The sequence below is a fragment of the Puma concolor genome, chromosome B2 (assembly GCF_028749965.1).
Source record: "Puma concolor isolate L17-30 chromosome B2, mPumCon1.1.hap2, whole genome shotgun sequence".
NCBI classification, from domain to species: Eukaryota; Metazoa; Chordata; class Mammalia; order Carnivora; family Felidae; genus Puma; species Puma concolor.
In genome coordinates, this window is record NC_141671.1 from 82,473,963 (window position 1) to 82,496,737 (window position 22,775).

The 22,775-nt window shown below is 41.5% G+C and overlaps 1 long non-coding RNA gene across 5 annotated transcripts in view; it reads left to right on the forward strand.

Moving 5' to 3' along the window:
- Window positions 1-39: 39 nt before the first annotated feature.
- The window catches only part of LOC147581083 (uncharacterized), a 186,345-nt gene continuing 163,609 nt past the window's right edge, over window positions 40-22,775 (forward strand). The window contains exons 1-2 of one of the 5 annotated variants that reach the window (XR_015251392.1): window positions 40-278; window positions 7,195-7,298. This is a non-coding gene — a long non-coding RNA (uncharacterized LOC147581083). Of the gene's footprint in view, window positions 279-6,340; window positions 7,299-22,775 lie in introns of those variants that run through there. The other 4 variants (XR_015251389.1, XR_015251391.1, XR_015251390.1 and 1 more) reach the window with 4 other exon arrangements.

Consider the following 22,775-nt stretch of genomic DNA (forward strand, 5'->3'; position numbering starts at 1 on the left):
GGGTGGAGAGGGCGGCGGCGGGCGCTCACGTTAGCGCTGCTGCGACCGCAGCCCGGGTGTGCACGGTCGCTGCTGCTGCTGCTGCTGAGGCGGCGGCGGCTCGGCGCTGTTTGCTCCGCGCCGCGCGGCTCGCGCTCTCCCCGGAACGCCCACACTCTCAATCGCTACATTGTTGACATTCGGCGCTGACGTCACCCGCTCCCCATTCACAATAACTTTACGGGAGCCGGGCAGCGCACCTCCCCGGCCGCTGGGGCGCCGTACGCCTGGCGACTAGCGTAAGCCGCTCCGCGAATGGCGCTCCGGGGGCTAGGGTGGGGGGCGAGGGGCGGGGGCGGGCGCGCGCGCTCGGCCCGCTCGCGGGAGGGGGCGCGCCTCAGCCGCCGCTGCACTCCCCGCTTTGTGCAGCCGCGCGGTGGGGAGAGCCCCGTGCTCCCGGCCGGACTGAGCGCCTGGCCGGGTCCGGCCTTGTTCGAGACTCGCAAAGGCCTTGAAAGGCAAGGGTTGGGGGCTTGTGGGGGGGAGGGGAGTGGTGAGGGCTGGTATGGCACGTGGGGAGGGGTGCAGAGCCCAGGGCCCTGCCCCCAGGAAGAGGAGCCAGACGTCGAGACCTGGGATTCCTGGGTTGTCTAGCGTTTCCCAGGAGGGGAGGGAAAAGATGTTCCACGGGCCCCCACCAAGCTAACCTGGCCCCCTCATGAGTGGGGGTGGGGCGAGGAAGAGTAGTTTCCGACCCAACAGCGATTGAATCCTTCACCCGAGGGCCTGGGCCCGTCCCACTGAGCGAGTCTATAGCCCCCACGACTTGGTTTTGGAAGGGGCGAGAGCAATTGCTAAGTGTAAATGGAAAGCCTCGCTTTCAGCTTCAGCCCCAACTCCTCCTGGGTTCCAGCCTCTCCCCTGCCTCTTACTCCGGAGGCTGCCAGGGTGTTGCTGCTGTACTTTAAGGCCATCGTGTGGCTGCCCTGTCAGAAGAAAGCTTGATGGTGGTGAGGATTTTACAGAAAGTAATTAGGACTTAGAGTGAACGAACATTTGCAATAAAAGAAGGTTGTGTTAGTGCAGTGCTGGTGCCTGGAACTTTACCCCTGCCAAGGCCAAGAAATTCTGCCACGTTTCCCCGAACACCTATAACTTGGCCCCCTTGTGTACAGGCAGTATTCCATATTATTACATGTGGTGCTGATTTTTAATGAATATTATAAAACTTTGGCTCGCTCTACTGAGAGAAGGATCATAAATCCCCCCCTGTAAAATGGGCACTGGCATATGCTGAGGAAGCAGTGAAGCATTGCCCTGGGAGTCTTGTGATACCAGCCAAAGTGTTACTGTGAACCACCTTCGATTGAGGGCAGAGTTTTAAAAGGCCCTCATTTTGACTGTCTGTGTGGAAAGCTAAGAGATGGACCAAAGGAAGCTCAAAAGGCCGGGCTAATTTTTCTAACAGCATTGCAGAGCCTCTCATGTAGGTCTAGAACCACACGGGGAGTTTTTCTCCGCTAGCCTTCATGGTTTTCAGACGAAGAGAAGCCTAAGAGCTAGGAGCAGTTCTCAGTCTCCTGACTTTGGGTCTGGTGCCTCTTTTGATAAAACACCCTGCTTCTTGAGGTCCCTACCTGGCCTTCTGGCAAGGACAGAAAATACTGAGCTCTGATCTGCCCTGGCAGGGCCAGTCCTTAGTCTTGTGGATGGTGATGTTTCTGCATTCCTCATTCCTGTAAGTGTATGAGTGTCAATGCGATAACTTTGTGCATTTTAATAGCACCAGGAAATTTTTTTCTAGAGCCAGGCTTGAGAAGATCCTTGTGAAGGTCATGCAAATTCATTTCTTTTCAGGCAGGCCATGGCTGCTGGCTGTGATGTGGAGGAGGGGAGGAGAGGGATGTTGCTGGAGGCTGATCTTGCCACCTTGCTTCTGGTCCCAGAGGGTACAACAAAGGCTATTAGGTCATTTCAATTAGTCTACCTGCCAAAGACTCACACTGGAGTTTTCTTAGTTAGAAATTCTCATGTATGAGATAGGACAGCAATTCAAGATGAAAAAAAACCAAATGAAACTGTGATAGGTTGTATTACCTAGTCATTCAAAATGATTAAATTCGAACTAGTTGACCTCTATAGTCATGTCCAGTACCGAAATCATGTGCCTCTGTGGCAATGAATAAGACAAAACCATGCCTTGGAGGCGCTTGAAGCCTAGTAAGGAGTTAGTTATTTCCTTTTGAATAGTTAGAAGTAGGTTACTTGAATTAAAGCCTAGGAAACATACTCAGAATTGTACGAAATTAGTCCTGGACACTCTTTTAACAGTACTGCCTCAGAGATTAGTCCATGGATGGCTTTAGCACCCTTATAGTGAATGTTTGCTGCCATTCCGTGAGTTTATGGTTCTGTTCTGGACGCTTCAGGCATTTACAATGTGAAACAGATGCAGGTTTTTCCTTCTGTATATTCATGATAGTAACTGGAATAGAGGTCAATTTATTTCCCATGTATGCAACATTCAACCTTTTCTGATACACTTTTTTTTCTGTATAATTACATGTGTGCACTGATCCAGAATATGGACTTCATCTGTGATACATTTCTAAGCAGGATATGATTTCCAGGGATAATAGCTTTGTACCATATTATTGAAGTCAGTGAACATTGTTTCTGTAAATCTCCCTGATTTTATAAAATAAGATAGGAAAAATTATTCAGGAAACAAACAAAAAAAAATGAGCAAAGACATACATGAAGAAAGAGTTGAGCAGTTCACAAGTTTTTCATTTTCTTGCTCTCCAGCACCCTATTAGAGGATCTGATGGTGCTGAGAAGATGTAACGGTTTTCTTTAGGCAGAACAGTAGGCAGATTTTTAAATGTGGGACCTTGAATAAGATATAGCAGTACAAAGTTAATGTCCAGTGGGAGAGAACAGAGTAAGATGTTTAGAGGGGGAGAATGCCAAAGCCAGGAATAACCAATGTGGTGAAAGAAGGTCTGTTGAGAAGAAACTGAGTTCTACTTGTTGGGCAAATTCCTGAGAATTATGACTAAGGTTTATTATTTCAAAGTCAGATGTTTCAAAGTGTATCTAACCCATAAAACTTCAGGACAGCTGAAACACTGCACAGATGACACTTGTGAGAACTGGTGAAATTTGAATAGCTTTGGTAATCTGTTCAACAATTTTTGAGCCACCTATTTTGTGGCGGGCACTGTTCTACAAGCTGAGAAGTTGAATTCTTATTCTAGTGGTGAGATGGGGATGGGAGAGGGAGACAGACAATGAGCCTCTGTGTGTGTGTGTGTGTGTGTGTGTGTGTGTGATATATAATATGCAAATATATAACTATATGCAATAATATATAGTCAGTATTATATAATATCAAATTATGTTATAATATCTGGGGGGTGAAGAGTGTTGTGAGAGCAAATAGAGTAGGTAAAGGAGTTCAGGAGTGGTGGTTGGGTCAAGGAAGGCATTCCTGATGAGGGGACATTTGAGCAGAGATATAAATGAAGTGAGGGGGCAAGCTCTGAAGCATTCTTGGGGAAAAGCTTTTCAGATATGGAGAAGAGCAAATGGAAGGGCCCTGAGGTTGAGTGGACTTGGCATCCTCCAGGGATAGCAAAGAGGCCAGGAATGCCTGATACAGAGGAATAGGAAGGAAAATAGCAGGAGATGATGCCAGAGGGATAGCCAGCAGGGTTATAGTTTGGTAAAATGAGAAGACATTTTTAGGGGTTTCTGCAGAGAAAGGACATGACTGGCCTCAACTCCTAAAAGATCATTCTGTTTGTAAAGTAGAAGGGGAGGACAAGTGTGGAAGCAGAGACTACGAGGAAGCTATTGAGATGGGCTAAGAGAAAGGTGATGTTAATTTGGACTACAGTGGTAACTGTAAGTGGGATTCTAGATATATTCAGAGTAAGCCAAACAGGACTTATTGATGATTCAATTGCGGGATGGGAGAGGAAGAGGACTCAAAGAAAATTCTGGATTTGGGCATGAACACCTGGTTAATGGAGACTCGTTTAGTGAGATAGGAAAATCTATAGGGGGAACAGGTATGGAGGGAAAGCTCAAGTGTTTGGGTTTGGATTTAGTACATTAAAAACTTTTTTTTAATGTTTGTATTTATTTTGGGGAGAGAAAAAGAGACAGAGCATGAACAGGAGATGGGCAGAGAGAGAGGGAGACACAAAATCTGAAGCAGGCTCCAGGCTCTGAGCTATCAGCAGAGAGTGCAATGTGGGGCTTGAACTCATGAACCATGAGGTCATGACCTGAGCCAAAGTTGGATGCTTCACTGACTGAGCCAACCAGGCACCCCTGGATTTAGTACATTTTAGGTGCTCATCAGACATCTATGTGGAAAAGTTGAGTAGGCAATAAGACATGAGAGCCTAGCCTTCAGGAGAGAGGTCTGGACTAGAGATAGAAATCTGTGTATCATCAGCGTCGAGAATCTGGGAACGTGGGTGGAGAAGAGAAGAGGTCTAAGAATTAAGACCTGGGGCACTCCCAACATTTAGAGATCAGTGAATGAAGATGAAGAAGATCTGGCCGATGTGACTGAGAAACAGCAGCCAATGAGGGAAAGGAGAGAGAAATAGAGCCAAATGAAAGACAATGTTTTGAGAATGAGGGAGTAATCAGTTATGCCAATGCTGCTGATGGGTCAAATAAGATGAGAACCTATCATTGACTTTTCAACTTGGTACCCTGGAGGGTATTGGTGTCTTTGACAGAGGGGAGTGCTGGGGACTACCCTTGGCTGGAGTGGATTGGAGAGAGAGTGCAAGGAGAGTAAGTAGAGGCAGTGGATATGGACCACACTCCTTGGAGGAGCTAGACTGGGAAAGTAAAGATGGGGAAATGGGTATGGCCTATGGGAGAGACAAGAGAGCTCATTGGAGGGAATAATCCAGGCAAGAGGGGAAACAGTTAATGCACAGAGAGAGGGGATAACTTCTAGAGGGAAGTTCTTGAGTCGGGTAGGGCCCGTTCATTACTATCAATAGGAGAGAAGGCAGCTCAGAAAGGGGTGTGTGGGGAGGCTAGACTCTGGTGGTGGGCTATCCCTGTCTGAGTGATTCTGTCCTTGATTCTGAGTGGACTCAGAAGCCAGATGATCAACTAATGGTGGAAGAGGGAAAAGTGTGGAAGGGGAGGAGGGAGGAGAGGGGTGGTCAAGTGCAACGCAATACAGCAGGATTGCTGGGCAGCACAGAGGAAGTTTGAGGGCCACCACGGGAATATAGACATACCACTGTCAGGAAGAGTTATTTCTCATTGTACAAAATCTCATACAAATTTTGAAAAATAATCAGTGTATTCCAAACTAGAAATCACTGTAATTTTCCAGAGTAAGATCACGCAAAAATTTTACTCTAGTTACCATGAAAATTTGGCTGGCAGCCTTTTTTCTTTGTAACCACCCATCCCTCTTATTTGTCCCATCTTTATCTCCCCCAAAGATCACCTCAGTTCCTAAGAAGGACTTTGGAAATAGTCCCTAAGAGGAAAGGATGTTCTTACATCATTATCTATAGTGACTAGCCCAAGATCTGCTTCTACAATAAAGAGTTGAGGCAACTACTATCTAAAAATTTAAGTGACATAAAGCAATTCTTTAACATGCATATCTGTTGTGCTGATGAGAGATGAAAAATTGGAAAACATTGTATCCTATCCTCAAGGAACTTAAAAAAGTCTAGACAAGTAGTCGAAACTGATATAAATTAAACAATTGACTATATGATGATTTTATAGTTAATTTTATTATTTAATGTATTACTTATTAATAATACTTAAAATTATTTACAGAGAAATTTTCTTTATGGCATTTATACTAATGAAAAAAAAGAAAATACAGAACGATTTTTTAATAAATGATAGCAAAAACAAAATAGAGAATTTTAAATGCCTTACAGCAGAGAATTGGCTAAATAATTTGTGGTTCATATATAAAATGGAGTACCACAGATTCATCAAAAATTATGTTGAAAAAGGATGTATATTGGCATTTTAGTGTTTTGTTAGTACATTTTATTTTTTTTTTAATTTTTTTTTCAACGTTTATTTATTTTTGGGATAGAGAGAGACAGAGCATGAACGGGGGAGGGGCAGAGAGAGAGGGAGACACAGAATCGGAAACAGGCTCCAGGCTCCGAGCCATCAGCCCAGAGCCCGACGCGGGGCTCGAACTCACGGACCGCGAGATCATGACCTGGCTGAAGTCGGACGCTTAACCGACTGTGCCACCCAGGCGCCCTGTTAGTACATTTTAAAAACAACTTGCAAAACATTATGATTCCAGAAGTGGAAAAACTAAGCCTGAACAGAAAAAAGTCTGGAAGGATATACATAGTGTTAAAGTGGTTTTCTCAAGATGAAGAGCTTATGAGTGGTTTTTCTTTGTGCCTAACTGGTTTTTAAAAACTTTTTCTCTTAATATAAATGTATTAGTTCTCTAATAAAGAAAGCCAATAAAAGTTATAAAATTCAAGACATGTGTAATTAAGTTCTAATAAGAACTTAAGTGTTGTAGGTGTTAAGAGGGGAAAAAAAAATTTATGAGGGCTTGAGCAGCCAGGAAAGGTTTCACAGAGAAGGTGGAATTTGAGTTGAATGTCAAGGCTAGGAAGGATCAGAGAGGAGAAAATGTGGTGGGCCATTCAACACAACTTTGCTCAAAGAAACTTGAAGAAATTTTGCTGTAGACAGAAGTAATCTGACAATTTTAGAATTACTGTGAAAAGAAAGTCTTGATGATTTTATTCTAACAAAAATGAAGTTGAAATTGAATTGTTTTTCTCATCCCACCTAATGATTTTTTGAGGGGCACAGAATTGAGTTCACTAGCTCTATAGCAATTTCCTCCTACAATATATGACCCTACTTACCATTTCTAATCTATTAAAAAAAACCCACCTGTTTATGTGATAGAATTACACAAGGGCATCCAACCTGAACACTGGTAACAGTCCTGTCCCCACGGGTATGCATCAGGCACAGTGCCTCTGTGAGTGGCAGAGACTGGGGCCTCATCCGTCTCTTCTTTTTCCCAAGATGCTTCCTACATAGATCTCCCACTGCACCACACACTGAGAAGCTCAGTTCAGTGTGTTTCAGGTGGTAGGTGTGTGTGGAAACCCAATGACTCATGCTTAGACTTGATTCAGGCCTTTGGTGATCTTGCAGAACGATGAAAACATGGAGGCGTGCTGTGTTCCAGTTTCACTTCATCACCCTCTGGATTTACAGCTCTGCCCAGTTCTGTCGTCATTGCAGGCAAGATCCTCTTGGTAGGTTTCCTCCATCCTCAATTTTCTGAAGCTGAAAAGAGCTGTGTCAGGGAGGGGGGTTGGTATATAATGTGTCTCAGGATTTGTGCAGGGCCATGATTCAGAGAAAAGGACCTGTAGTCTCAGATTTGATGACCGATTCATGCTACCCAAAGCGAGTGCTGAATCGGAATGCTTATTAATTTATTATAACCACTAGTGGGTTATTTGCGGGGTAGCATACTTCATTCTGGAGAGAGCTAAATGAACACCAATTTTTTTTTCCTCTCAAAGTTTTCTTTTTCAAATTCAGTGATAGATTAAATGTGTATCTTCATTTCTGTTCTCACTTCTGCTGCTTACTGCCTCACCTGTGGGCTCATTTCAATCATAGGAGAAGCACTTGAAAAGTAACTTGTCTTGAATTTCAAACTTTTGGAAAAGTTGCCAGAGTAATACACAGAACTCCCATATCACCCTCACCCAGATACCCCAATTGTTAATATTTTAACACATTTGTGTTCTCTCTTTCTTCTGTCTATATATACTACTTACACCATCATCATTATTCTTATTCTGAATATTTAAAAGAAAGTTTTCAACAGGATGTTCATCAACCCCTGAATGCTTCAGAACATATTTTCAAAAGGTAGCGACACTGTCCTACATAATCACAATATAGCAACCAAATCAGGAAGTTAGCATTGATCAGAGACCCAATTCAAATCTCACCAACAGTCCCAACAATATCTCTGTTTGCTTTCTGGCCCGAGATCTCGTTCAGGATCACGGGTGACACTTAGTTGTCATATCTCTTCAGTCTCCTTCCACATGGGGCAGCTCCCTGCAGATGTCTCCTCAGCTCCCAGCCTCACCACTGGCTTCAGGGGAAGGGAAAGAAAGCAGGAAAGCAAACATGACAATCTCTCTCTTGACTGTTACTTGATTCAAAGTGTTGGTGCTAAATTTATTGAGGATTCATTAAGGATTTGTGCAATCTTTGTAAGTTATGTCTCCAAAAAGGGGGGAGGGCAGAAATAACCAGGTAAAAACAAGCGCTTGTACTTAGTCAATAGTTAATAAAAAGCATCCCAAGTAAATGAAGATCCCTCACCTCACAAGGACTTTGCATATACTGTTTTCTTTGCCTCTTTTCTTCCCCAGAAAATTCGTATCTTACTCACCTTGCTCTCCACTAAGTGAAGCTTCCCTCACCACTCCCCAGGTCAGATCCACTTTACATGAACCTTGGGCCTAAATCCTTTGCAGCATTCATAACAATTATATTCCCCTCTCCTTTTAAAATTTATTTTAAAAACTATAGTATAATACACACCGCATACAATTTACCATCGTAACCATTTTTTAGGTGTGCAGTTCAGTAGTGTTAAGTATGTTCTCATTGTTGTGCAGCCCATCTCCAGAACCCTTTTCATCTTGTAAAATGGAAACTCTAGACCCATTGCACAGTGGCTCCCCAATCTCCCTTACTTTCAGCTTCTGGCAGTCACTCTTCTACTTTCTGTCTCTATGAATTTGACTATTCTAGGTACCAGTTTTTCCACATCCTTACCAACACTTATTTTTGTTTCTGTGTTTTGATAGTAGCCATCCTGATGGGTGTGAGGTGGTAACTCATTGCGGTTTTGATTTGCATTTCCCTAATGATTACTGATGCTGAGCACTTTTTTCACGTACTTGTTGGCATTTGTATATCTTTTTTTGGAGAAATGTCTATTCAAGTCCTTTGCCCACTTTTTTTGATCAGGTTATTTGGGGTTTTTTGTTGTTGTTGTTGAGTTGTAGTTCTTTATATATTCTGGATATTAACCCCTTATCATATACATGATTTGCAAATATTTTCTCCCATTCTGTACGTTTCTTTTTCACTCTGTTGATTATGTCCCTTGGCGCACAAAAGTTTTAAATTTTAATGTAGTCCGATGTATCTATTTTTTAAAAACTTTTGTTACTTGTGCTGCTAGTGTCATATCCAGGATATTATTGCCAAATCCAATGTCAAGGAGCTTTCCTCTATGTTTTCTTCTAAGAGTTTTGTAGTTCTACCCCTCATGTTTAGGTCTTTAATCAATTTTGAATTAATTTTTATATATGGTGTAAGGTAAGCATTCAACATCATTCTTTTGCACGTGGATATCCAGTTTTCCTCACTATTTATTAAAAAGACTGTTGTGTCCCCATTGACTTCTGTTGACATCCTTGTCAAAAATCATTTGATCAAATATAGAAGGGTTCATTTCTGGGCTCTCTATTTTATTCCACTGGTCTATATGTCTGTCTTCATGATAGTACAACATTGTTTCAGTTACTGTAGCTCTGTAGTTACTTTTGAAATCAGGAAGTGTGAGACCTCCAACTTTGTTCTTCTTTCTCAAGATTGTTTTGGCTCTGCAGGGTTCCTTGAGATTCTGTATGAATTTTAGGATGGACTTTTCTATTTCTGCAAAAAATACCATTGGGTTTTTGATAGGAATTGAATTAAATCTGTAGATCACTTTAAGTAGTATTGACACCTTAACAATATGAAGTCTTTCAATCCGTGAACATAGAATGCTTTGCCATTTATTTGTGTACTCTTTAATTTCAGCAACATTTTATAGTTTTGAAGTGTACAAGTCTTTGCCTCCTTGGCTAAGCTTATTTCTAAGTATTTTATTCTTTTGGTGATATTGTAAATAGAATTGTCTTCTTCATTTCCTTTTCGGATTGTTCATTTATTTTTTCTTTTTTGAGTGGAATGGTTTGTTCAATTTTTATCTCTTTTTCTGTGCTGGAAGCTTCAGAAATGTAGAAGCAGTGTCTGGTTTTGCCCACAGTTGTACCACAAGCCCTTTGCATAGCAGTAGTCACTAAGTACATGTTCAATAAGTACTTACTAAATTTTTCTAATAGTGTCAGGCTGATTCAGTGGATTGTTTGTTTTTACATGCGAATGAAGAATATACTGATGCTGAACCATTACTTTGACTGTCTTTTCAATCCTCCCTTTAAAAAAAAACTAATAATTACTTAGTGCTTACCATATGCTAAGGGTCTTTTTATGTGTTACTTTATTTCTCGTAGCAATTCAGTAAGGTAGGCATAGAGTCAGAATATACTTTGTTGAGAGTCTGAGTTCTGGAGCCAGACTTCCTTTGAATCTGATTCTGTCACTTGCAAGCTGTGTGACTTTAGACAAATTACTTCATCTCTCTGTGCCTCAGATTCCTATAATATGGGATTCCTGAAGTGCATACTTCTTTGGTTTGTTGTGCATATTAATTAAGATATTGTATGTCATTTCCTTAGCACATAGCAACATCATAGCAATCATTATCTCAACTTTGCAAATATAGGAACTGAGGTTTTAAAGAGGATAAGCTGCCCATGATTACACCTAGGCAGTCTAGAATCCCTAATTACTTAAGCCCTGCACTAAAGTGCCTCTTATGTACACTGAGAATATATCTGAGAATAGGCAGTAAGGAAAGTCATAAGTCCCTGAGGGATAAAATGTTTGAGGAATTTTCAAGAAATAGACCTCCCAGGATGCCAGATTAGATGTGCCAGGAAGGCTCTTTTGTTCTTCAGAATTTCAGTTGGAACTCCTGGGGAGACTCAGGGTGTCCTGAAGGGAAATCTGACTCCAAAGATCAGAAGTCTTCGCTCAGTAGGTCAAGTTCTGTCTATGGACCTACAGTGCAACCAGCCAGATGGCCAGCATGGCTCAGGTGGACCCATAGAAGAGTGAGGAGGTCTTTAGGGAAGGGGAGGGAGACTATTCCATGAGTGAAGAGGAGACTGGAGTCTGGCTCATCTTCCCTGCGTGCACAGACCACTGTCATCACAGGCACACCACTCTCATCTTTGCCCTGTTCCCAGTGATTCCAAAGCTTTGGAGAAATGGAAGTGGTCTTGCCCTTCAGAAAAGACTGGGACCCTAGTCCCAGACCCCCAGGGGAAACAGTGATCATTACAATAGTCACATTCTCAGTAGATTTACACATCCATGGCTAATGTTTGTTGAACACTCATTCTTCTTAGTGCTTTACCTACAATATTTTAGTTTCTTCTTGGGTGACCAACTCATCCCAGTTTGCCCAGGACTTTCCCAGTTTCGGCACTGACAGTTAAACATCCTGGGAAGCCCTTCAGTCCTAGGCAAATCAAGAGGGGTGGCCACCCTGTTGTATCTTGACAACCTCCCTGTGAGTGGGAGACTTGGTATAGAGGAGTGGAGCATTTTCCTAAAGACGTGTCCCCATCAAGTATCAGAGGCAGGATTTGAACTCATGAAGACTGACTGTAGGGCTTGTTCTCCTAACCAATATGCAATGCTGCCAAAACCAGTGAAAGCAGCCTCTGCCAGTAAATGCTTGGGTTTGGTCCAGATACCAAATGGATGGCAAATAGTACTGGCAGCTGTGGGGGAAATAGTAAATTGTGCAATATGAAATTTCCCAAAATTAAAAATGGAAACTCACAGTCTATTGCTGACAAAATGCCAAAGAATGCTTTCGAGACTCAACTGGCTCTTAGATTTGATGTCTCACTTTATTCTAATTTTGGTTGTGCCTTTTATTTTGGTGAGAGTGGGGAATAGGGACCAGATCAGCACTGTTGTTGGGTAGCTTTAAGGTGGGAAGGTGCAATATGAGACTGTCATTCTCTTTAAAGGGCTTCCTTATCCTCCACTTCATCTGTCACCCCTATGGAACATTGCCTGCCCACTTAGCTGCCACCTTATCTGCTAGTCTTCTTTTGCTTCTTTGCTTCTCCTTTTCTTCTACTTCCTATGCATTTCTTCTCTGCAGTATTTTTACCTCTTTTTCACCTCCCTCTCCCACCCCCAGGTAATACAACACACAGTCCACAGCACGTGGGTAGAAGTCATCCATGGTCAATCTAGATCCTTCCACTCCTGAGGTTACCAGCAACCTGGTACAGTTAGCTCCCGCTGTGGCCTCGTAAAGTCCTGTGTTCTAACTTCTGCTCTATAAGTTCCTATACAACTCATTTAACTTTGATGAACCTGTTTCTTCATTGATAAAACTACTCATAGCTCCACTTGGGTAGTCACCCAAGATCCAATGAGGTGACAAGTATGACAGCAACCAACAAAGTGTCTTGAGCATTGAGAGTGCTTGATTAAATATACTTCTCTCAGCTCTGGGACCCATAGGAAACTTGATTCAGACTGAAAGTGAGCAGCATGGCACATGCCAGGTGAAGAAGAGTGTGAACCAGTTACCAGGACAGGCCCAAGGATAGGGAAGGAGGGGATACAGGACAAAAAAAAAAAAAAAGAAAGGGCAAGAGTGCCAGTCACACATGCAAATGCCAACAATTTGGTGATTTCCTGGAAGTCAAAGAAATGTAGAGTTATTTCTACCTCGAATCTTTTAATTTTGTTGCTTAATTATATTTTTTTTCACTTGCAAGAAATAGAGACCTATTCAAGGCAATGCAAGAAAGGCATGGGGGAAGTTATTTTAAGAAACATATGGACTCAACTGAAAACTAGAATTTCAAAGCTGTCAATAGTCAGGGTCAGTCTCTTAAGGGCTGTGTGGTCTCTGCTTTCCTCTGAGAGTCTCTGCTCCTTTTTCCTCACTACTGACCAGCTTTCTTTGCCAACTCAGAAAATCCCAGTGTCCCCCTCTGCCCTGCTAGCCAGAGTCTCCTTGAGTAATTTTTCCCTGGATTCATTGTGTTAATAGTTACCACTTGCCAAGTGGCAAAATCTCAACTCTGTCCCTTCTCAGGATATGTGTGGGGAGGTGGCTTATTTAGTTTCTGTGTTCATCAGGGTTTTTCAGTGAAACTGAACCAATAGGATATATATGAGGAGATTTATTCTAGGAATTGACTCACATGGATATGGAAGCTGAGAAGTCCCACTATCTATTGTCTGCGAGTTGGAAAACTGGGAAAGCCAGTGGTATAATTCAGTTGGCATATGATGTTTGAGGGCAGGAGAAGATGGCTGCTCCAGCTCCGTGGAGAGAGAGCAAATTCCTCCTTCCTGCATGTTTCTGTTCTATCCAGGCCCTCTTCCAGAAATACCCTCATAGACATACCCAGAAATGATGTTTTACCAGTTACCTGGGCATCCCTCAGCCCAATTAACTTGACACATAAAATTAACCATCACAGTTTCTTGGCTCTGCCCTCTGGATGCCACTTTAGCCTTCACTGAGGTTTTCCATTGGCATGCCCAAGCTTCTCCACAGTGGAACTGACCAGCTCTGATCCCTATATATCATAGGATATCTACTCATTACTCACTACTCAGCACTTGTGTGCTCCTCTGTTCTAGGGAAATGCTTTCTCCTTCTAGTCTCCTCTGGTCTAGGCAATTTGGAGATGGGTGTTTACCATGGCAAATGATGCAGCTATTTCAGTTGTATTATATATACCCCTCTGGAGGTAGATAGACCTTCCCTCCAGGGAAGGGAGATTGTGAAGGAGAGCCTCAGACTGTACCTAAAACCACTCTTCTCTCCCAATACAAGCTCTCGTGTCTTCTTCCAGCCCACCCTACTGGATTCCTCCATTGCTTATGAGTTGTATGTTGTTTTTTTTCCATTCAGGGATTCTGAGGTTGCTCCCTGCAATACAGCCCCCATTATTCTCCTTCTCTCCTTCCTTGGCTGGTTAGACATGCGTAAACATGTGCAACTCCAGGAAAACTTGGGGATGTTGCCAGATGCTTATTGAAGGGTCCTTGCACATTCTGTGAACAGGCAGAGGATCTCTGAGGCCCCTGATACCTCACATAACAAGCCTGTCTGAGTCTCAGCTTGGAGCCCAGCCAAGATACCCCCAAGGCTCATAACTTCCATTGCCTAACAGTTTCAGGAGTAAATGTTGCCCTTTTAAAGGTTCTGACTCTTCCTCATGACACCTTTACACACATCTTTTCAGTTTAAGCTCCTATTGCCTATTTTCTTATTTGCAGGGTCTTTCTTAGCTCAAATTTGTGAGAGAAGAAATCTGATTGACCTGATTTATCTTTTTGCATAGGTTGATAGCCAGGCAACAGGCTTCCTTGGATGGGCTAGGGGCCTACCAAGTTGGGTGGGTGCTGGATGGAGAGAGGGGAAAGGTGTCACAGGGAACAAATCATAGTCACCAAGGCCTTCCCCTTCAGTGTGTAGATCCTTCTTTCTTTATAGATGCTATTGGTGGGTAAACACAGTAATCAATACCTCAAATGCATTCATATTTTTAAAATGAGCTGTTCTGTGAAATATCAACTTGAGACCCAACTCCCCCCAGCACACACAATAAAACTTTCAACCCTGGTGTTTTTTTTTCTTTTTCTTCTCAGGGTATGAAAAGTAATACAGAGGACAATAGTGTTTGGGGGACATCCTGTGTTATCATCTAAGTCTGTATTTTTTTTTTGTTGCATTGAGGACCCCCGTATCGATTTAAGTGTCATAAAATTTCACACAGATAAGTAATGATTCACAGCTTCAGAAGAATACTGCTGAGTCCTTTTATGATGCCTTTTATAATGAGAATTCAGCTGCTGTTTTTAAAAATTTTATTTAAATCCAAGTTAGTTAACATCTAGTGTAATAATGGTTTCAGGAGTAGAATTTAGCGATTCATCACTTATATATAACACCCAGTGCTCATCCCAACAAGGATGTGCCCTCCCTAATGCCCATCACCCCATTAGCCCATTCCCCCACTCAACACCCCTCCAGCAACCCTCAGTTTGTTCTCTGTATTTAAGAGGCTCTTATGGTTTGACTCCCTCTCTGTTTTTATCTTATTTTCCCTTGTTCACCTGTTTCTTTTCTTAAATTCCACATATGAATGAAATCATATGGTACTTGTTTTTGTCTGACTTATTTCACTTAGCATACTACATTCTAGTTCCATCCACATTGTTGCAAATGGCAAGATTACATTCTTTTTGATTGCCAAGTAATATTTCATTATATATATGCCACATTTTTTTTTAACGTTTATTTTTTGAGAGACAGAGAGAGACAGAATGTGAATAGGGAAGGGGCAGAGAGAGAGGGAGTCACAGAATCTGAAGCAGGCTCCAGGCTCAGAGCTGTCAGCATATAGTCTGACATGGAGCTACAAGACCATGACCTGAGCCAAAGTCAGATGCGTAACCAACTGAGCCACCCAGGCACCCCTATACCACATCTTCTTTATCCATTCATCTGTTGATGGACATTTGGGCTCTTTCCATACTTTGGCTATTGTTGATAGTGCTGCTATAAACATGGGTTTATGTGTCCCTCCAAATCAGCATTTTTGTATCCTTTGGATAAATACCTAGTTGTGCAATTGCTAGGTCATAGGGTAGCTCTATTTTTTAATTTTTTCATGAACCTCCATAATGTTTTCCAGAGTGGATGCACCAGTTTGCATTCCCATCAACAGTGCAAAACTGTTCCCTTTTCTCCACATCCTTGCCAACATCTGTTGTTTCCTGAGTTGTTGATTTTAGCCTTTCTGATAGGTGTGAGGTGGTATCTCATTGTGGTTTTGGTCTGTATTTCCCTGATGATGGGTGGTGTTGGGCATTTTTTCATATGTCTATTAGCTATCTGGATGCCTTTTTTGGAAAAGGGTCTGTTCATATCTTTTGCCAATTTCTTCACTGGATTATTTTTTGGGGGGCAGGGTTTGAGTTTGATCAGTTCTTTATTTTGGATAGTAACCCTTTATCTGATATGTCATTTGCAATTATCTTCTTCCATTCTGTCAGTTGCCTTTTTAGTTTTGTTGATTGTTTCCTTTGCTATGCAGAAGCTTTTTATCTTGATAAGGTCCCAATAGTTCATTTTTGCTTTTGTTTCCCTTGCCTCTGGAGACATGTCTAGTAAGAAGTTGCTGTGGCTGAGGTCAAATGTCTTCTCCTCCAGGATTTTGCTGGTTTCCTGTCTTACATTTAGGTCTTTCATCCATTTTAAGTTTCTTTTTGTGTATGTTATAAGAAAGTGGTCCAGGTTCATTCTTCGACATGTTGCTATCCAGTTTCCCCAACACCACTTGCTGAAGGGACTTTCTTTTTCCCATTAGGTATTCTTTCTTACTTTGTCAGAGATTAGTTGGTCATACATTTGTAGGTCCATTTCTGGGTTCTCTATTCTGTTCCATTGATCTATGTGTCTGTTTTTGTGCCAGTACCATTCTGTCTTGATGATTACAGCTTTGTGTAATGCAACTTGAAGTCCAGAATTGTGATGTCTCCAGCTTTGGTTTTCGTATTATAGCCAAACATTACTTTGGCTATTCAGGGTCTTTCCTGGTTCCGTACAAATTTTAAGTTATTTGTTCTACTTCTGCGAAGAATGCTGGTGTTATTTTGATAGAGCTTGCACTGAATGTGTAGATGGTAGATAGCTTTGGGTAGTATCAACATTTTAACCATATTTGTTCTTCCAATCCATGAGCGTGGAATGTTTTTCTGTTTCTTTGTGTCTTCTTCAATTTCTTTCATAAGCTTTCTATAGTTTTCAGTGCACAGACATTTTGCCTCCTTGGTTAGGTTTATTCCTAGGAATTTTTATGGTTTTTGGTGCAAGTGTAAATGGAATTGATTCCTTGATTTCTCTTTCTGCCACTTCATTATTGGTGTATAGAAATGCAACCAGTTTCTGTATATTGATTTTATATTCTGTGACTTTGCTTAATTCATGGGTCAGTTCTAGCAGTTTTTTGGTGGAGTCTTTTCAGTTTTCCATATAGAGTATCATGGCATCTGTGAAGAATGAAAGTTTGACTTCTTCCTTGGCAATTTGGATGCCTTTTATTTCTTTTTGTTGTCTGATTGCATAAGCTAGGACTTCCGGTACTATGTTGAACAACAGTGGTGAGAGTAGACATCCCTGTTGTGTTCCTGACCTTACAGGGAAAGCTCTCATTTTTTTCCCCATTGAGGATGATATTAGCTGTGGGTCTTTCATATATGGCCTTAATGATGTTGAGGTATGTTCCTTCTAGCTCTATTTTCTTGAGGGTATATTTTATCAAGAAAGGATGCTGTATTTTGTCAAATGCTTTCTGCATTTATTGAGAGGATCATGTGGTTCTTATCCTTCTTTTATTAATGTGATGTATCATGTTGATTGATTTGCAGATATCTTTTCAACACTAACTAAATCTCATTAACATTATCTCCATCATGTTAATAGGAAAAACAGGTCTGCAGAACAGTGACATTTTATGATTAAAAACACACTTATTTAAATGGTTGAATTGCCTCCATTTGAATATTGTCCACTGCTTCCATAATAATAGCAGAAGTTTTTCACAGATGCTTTTTAATAGGTAACCTCTGCTATATCTCTACTAACAGCATAGAACCTTGAATAAAAACGGCTTGATTTGATATGTGCTAATTGCTTACCAGAAATTACTCATTTGTAGCCTATCACTGCTAAAATTACTTCCATGGAGAAAAATGGGCAATTTTGGTAGGTTTGTTAATGCCACTAGGCCACTAGTGTTACATTTAGTATTCTAAAAACTGTCATGGTCTGAGTCAGCGCTGATCCAGAGGCCTCCTATGTTTACCCAAAGAGGAAGGTACAGAGAGAATCTGGCCCCAAATGTATAATCAAATGCAATAAAATTGCTTTACTATATTATTGGGGTCTTTAAGTTTATTTACTTATTTTGAGAGAGACAGAGACAGTGTGAGCAGGGGAGCAGCAGAAACAGAGGGAGAGAGAGAGAATCCTAAGCAGGCTCTGCACCATCAGCGCAGAGCCCAGAGTGGGGCTCAAACCCACAAATGCATGAGATCATGACCTGAGCCAAAACCAAAAGTCAGACACCTAACCAACTGAGCCACCTAGGCACCCCACTCTGTTATTAGAGACTACATTTTGTATCCAACTCTGTCGTGTAATGGTGCCATATTTTGTCTTGAACAAGACTCAAAACACTTTACAGTTAATTGGTCCTATTTAGGGTTGAAATAATCCACTGGGGAACACCAAGAGGGTGGTAGTTTGATGACTGGGAGGGTAGAGCCAGCAAAATAACTGCATGAACATCCCAAAGCTCCAGGGCTGGGATGGTTGGGCTGGGCAGAGAGGAGCCAGGACTGCTGCCTACACAGGTCTCCTTTTGCAGGCTCAGAGGTATAGGGAAAACACAGCCCCCTCCTGGCTTGAGTAGAGGTGCAGGGCTGAGGTGAATGGCTCTGGAGAAGGAACACCACAAAGGCAAAGACAGGGTAAGGTAAAATGAAACATTGATGCACTATGATGAGAACAGTGGGTTGGAATGATTTACATTTCCCTTCTCTGTCACCATTCTTATAATTTCCATTTGGCTTGTGTAACTGGAAAGTCCAGGGGCACTGCCTGGCCCAGACTCTGATGATATGGTTTCTGACTCTCTCACAGCTCTGTTTTCCACTTTGCTGTTCTCATACTCAAGCAGGTGCTATTGCTGTGAGGGGAAAGGTGGTCACCAGCAGCTTCAGGCTCACCTGGTCCTTACTGTGCAACATTTCTAGAGAGGGACAACAACACTTTCTCTCTTCCAAGGTCCATACATCAAACATTTAAACAGCCCTCCTGGGTCATGTACCCATGCCATGGACCCATCATTTAGGAAAGGGAGATAAAAACCATGATTGGCACATTCCTATCTTGAAAGAAAGAGGGGCGTTGGGCAAACAAAACAACCAATGTCTGGGGTGCCTGGGTGGCTCAGTGGGTTAAGCGTCTGACTCTTGATTTCGGGTCAAGTCATGATCTCACGGTTCATGGGATCGAGACCCATGTTGGGCTCTGTGCTGACAGCTCTGTCAGCACAGAGCCTGCTTGAGATTCTCTCTCTTCCTCTCTCTCTGTCTCTCAAAATAAATAAATAAACTTTTAAAAGTTTTAATAAAAAAAATAGCCAATGTCCACCACAGTTTCCTCAAGGCACTTCTCTTGAGCTGGGATATGTGTAATTCTGATATGAGCTAAGTTTTTTGAAAGACCTTCTCGAAGAGGAGTGGCTCTTAGTTTATGTGGACAGTCCAGGCACAGTGTCATATTCAGTCTGCTTGTGTCCAACCAAATACCTATTCCCTTCTGCCTATTCTTTTCCGAGGTTCACAATGTCACACCCCCTCTGAGGATAGTACTCCTAAAATGTGCTAGTGTGTGTGTGACAAGGAATCTTGAGTGCCAACATAAATGCTTGCAATTAATTTCTTCATCAGTAGGGAAATATTGATAATTTCTGAGCCTGGGGTGAAATTACTGGATTTTTTACTTTTGAGAGATCAGTCAGCAAGCAGTGTGCAGGACAGATTAGGAGCAGAGACAGGTGGTGAGGGAACGAGGTTGAAGACTCTTATTATAGTAGTCTAGGCAGGAGGGCAGGGGCCTGAATGGAGATGGGAAAAGACAAGGGGATAGAACTAATGATAGTTTGAGAGGGAAACTCTCAGTTTCTTGGAACAGTCAGTTCTTGGAAACTGACTTGATGTTTGTTAGCAACAGAGAAGGATGTAAAAATTTAAAAACAATATAATTTCTCAAGTTTTGAAATTCAGAAAAAGAGGAAGGAGATTTGCATTTGATGTACAGTGGGTGATTGGAAATGTGCGTCTGGGATTCAGGACAGAGGTTAGAGCTGGAGAGGAAATAAGCTGAAATAATAGGAATAAGGAGATTATATCCAAAAGACTGTAGAGAAATAAAGGATGGCAAACAGCACTCAGTCAGTCATTCATTCCAGAATGACTAGGAGTCATCCTTGAACCCTCCCTCCCCCTCACTTCCCTGCATTCATCTTTTCAGTCACATTTGACAATTCTGTCCTCAACATTTATATTGGATCCGTGTTTCTCTGCCCTTCCTCTCTTTCCACCTTAGTCCAGGCTATAGACACTCCTGCCTGGGCTCTGCAAGTGCAGTGGCTCCTTAAAGTTTTCTTTGCTTCCACTCATGCCTACCTCCAGTCTATGTTCACATGGCAGTAAGATGATTTTCTTAAATGTGAATTGTTTCATGTCACTCTGCTGTTCAAGACCCCTCAATGGCTTCCCACTGAGATTGGAGTGCAGTTCAAGCATCCTGTCATGGTCTACGATGCCTTGCATAACCTGGCCCTCACTCTTCTCCCAAACTTGATATCATTCTTCCCTTCACTTGCCATCTTTCCATCATACTCATCTATTAGTTTCTCAAACATGTCAAGTTCTCTACCAGTTCTGCTGTAAACTCCTTCACCAACCCTAGCCTTGCTTCTTCTCCTTACCTTCCATCTCTCGGCTTGTCTCTTCCCACTCCCTTAATTGTCCCAAGAACACAAAGTTTTGTGGGGTTTTTTTTTTAATTGTCTAAAGAGTCATGTTTCAAGAACACACCCCTCCATGACCACCTCACTCTTTCTTCCCAGCAGCACAGCGTGGAGCTGAACAGGAACAAGGTGAATATTCAGAAACCTCTTTAGAGGCCAAGGGGTAGGGAACCCTTGGCTCCAATCCATTACCTAATGCCTGTAAAAATCACCATACTTTCCCTTTTAAAAATGTGTTCTAGTTTTAAAGAATATAAAGCTAAAAATTGAATTTATGTAAAAAAAAAAAAAAAAACCCGGGGTATCAAAGAATTCTTTACTTGACAAAAGGACCCATCTCGAGGTTTCTTAAAATATTGATTTTTTCCTAATATATTCAAAGCTTGTAATTTTATTTTCCACAATTCAGTTCACACAAGTTTTCAAGGGTACAGCAATTACAGAAGATAAAGCATGCTTGTATTATTCTGTGTCATAGATGGCAAAATTGAGTCACAAAGGCTTGCTGAGAATGACAAAGATGCAATAATAGAGTCAAGGTTAGCAACCAGAGAACTATTAGCATTGAATCTTTGCTCAAATCAAAGACTAATTCCATCTCCCAATACTTTCCCCTTCAAATATAGATTACACTCCTGCCATTGTTTTCTAACACCTGCAGCAGACTTGAGTATAAAAATCTTGGTGATTTTTTTGTATAGCACTGATAGGGGATTCCCAGATACTGGTTATTTCATTCCTTAGAGCCCCTCTTAGCCCACGATACTGGTTGTGTTGAGTTGCCTGCACCAAGGCTATTTTTGATAATACACGTGTGTTTTATCCAGTGAGCAATCAGGCGGAGAGGCAGCGCTGGGACAGTTAACTTACATTTTAGTGTAATTTCAAAATGTGAATAACAAGTTCTTTTTTTAAATAAAAAAGGAAATGAAATTAAAAACAAGACTTCAATTTAATCTGGGAGACTTGAAATGGCAAGTTTGCCCCTTGTCAATTTCGTTCTGGTTCACCAAGTCTCAACTATCACAGCAGCAGGGCAAATGAAGAAGAGAGTGTCGCTCGACCCTTGACCTCCTTGCATTTGTGGGTAATCTGGACTCCAATGTTATTTTAAAGGGTTTTTATATTCATAGATTTCTGCTTATGTTAACAAAGTTTTTATAGATATAGATCTGTTTGATGCTAACCAGAAAGCAGCTGATTACCGTAGAGGTAATTTACAGGAAAGAAAAAAAATCCAAATTCTTAGATATTTATGTAAGTATACACAAATAAAATTAAGATCTGGGACCAACCCTGTCTATACACAGCATCATCATACTGTGATTTCAGTGTAAAAATTAAAGCTAGTCCTTACTCAAAAACATTTTAACATTAAGACAGGCTAACCAGCTTGACTATACATTTCACCTTGTCTATCCTCCTGTGTGCACCAGGACAAGGGTGATAAATCCTACTTAGGCAACTGTTGTGAAGGAAATTGAAGGCCATGTAAATCCAGGGTTTATATTAACTGCCAGGAGCTTAAAAGCCAACAGTCAGTACCTACTTAGAAGCCTATGTGTTCCACATCATTCTCAAAAACTAGAAGGGAAAAATGCAAAATCACACTTTCAGCCCATAGAAATCATAGATTGGTCCTAAAAATGTTTTTAGTGCTAACATGGAAAAATAAAATGGTTTTTGACCAAAACATTCAGTTTTGCCTTTAAAAAATGTAAGTAATTCTAAATGGAAACATAATTTTTCCTTAAAATGTTCACATCTTGGGGTAGGAACAATAATAATTACTGTTATTTGAGGTAAACACTAGACCAGTACTTCATATATATTATTTGCTTAATCTTTAAAACAACCCCACAAAGTAGTATGTTTTATTATCTCTTCTTTACAGATGAATAAACTCAGAGGGGTTAGGTATGCCCAGCATTCTACAGCGAGTAAGTGGCCAGTTCAATATTCAAATCCTGCCTTCTATGATTTCACACCAGTTCTCTTGGAAATGGAGTTCCAGTATCGTGGCAAGAGAAATTACATTGCTTTTATTTTTACCTTCATGGCCCAAATCTGTATCTTTATTAGTCTTCTTTAAATAAAGATGGTCAGCTCTGACATTTGACTTTACCCTAAAAATGGCCATCTTACATGGCCATGCCATTTTGTTGACATTCAGTTACACTTGACCTTGACTTGGTCTTCCTTCTTTCT